The following is a 452-nucleotide window of genomic DNA, read 5'->3' as shown; positions in this document are numbered from 1 at the left end:
TCGTGCCAATTTCTGGCATTTTCATCTATCATCTTTCTGATGATATTTTTTAGAATCTTATTAGAAGATTCTGCTTGTCCGTTGGATTGAGTGTAATATGGTGTGGAATTTACTAACTTAACCCCAAACTCGCTCAAAAATTTGTTCACTCGATCCCCATTCAAAGATGTTCCGTGATCTACCATCAACGTTTGTGGAATTCCAAACCTATAAATGATGTGATCACGGATAAACTCTATGACATTCTTTTGGGTGATCTCTTTCAAAGGTATCGCCTCTACCCACTTGGTGAAATAGTCGGTTGCAACTATAAAAAAAAGTATGTTGCTTGGACGATGGGGGATAAATCTTCCCTATCAAGTCTATCGCCCAACCCTTGAATGGCCAAGGTTTAATAATAGGTGCCATCTCTCGTGCTGGCGCCCTTTGTATTGGACCATGCTTTTGGCATG

This window comes from Olea europaea, chromosome 9 (assembly GCF_002742605.1).
Source record: "Olea europaea var. sylvestris chromosome 9, O_europaea_v1, whole genome shotgun sequence".
In the NCBI taxonomy this organism is placed as follows: domain Eukaryota; kingdom Viridiplantae; phylum Streptophyta; class Magnoliopsida; order Lamiales; family Oleaceae; genus Olea; species Olea europaea.
The sequence above is the reverse complement of the archived record's forward strand: the minus strand, read 5'-3'. Positions refer to the sequence as shown.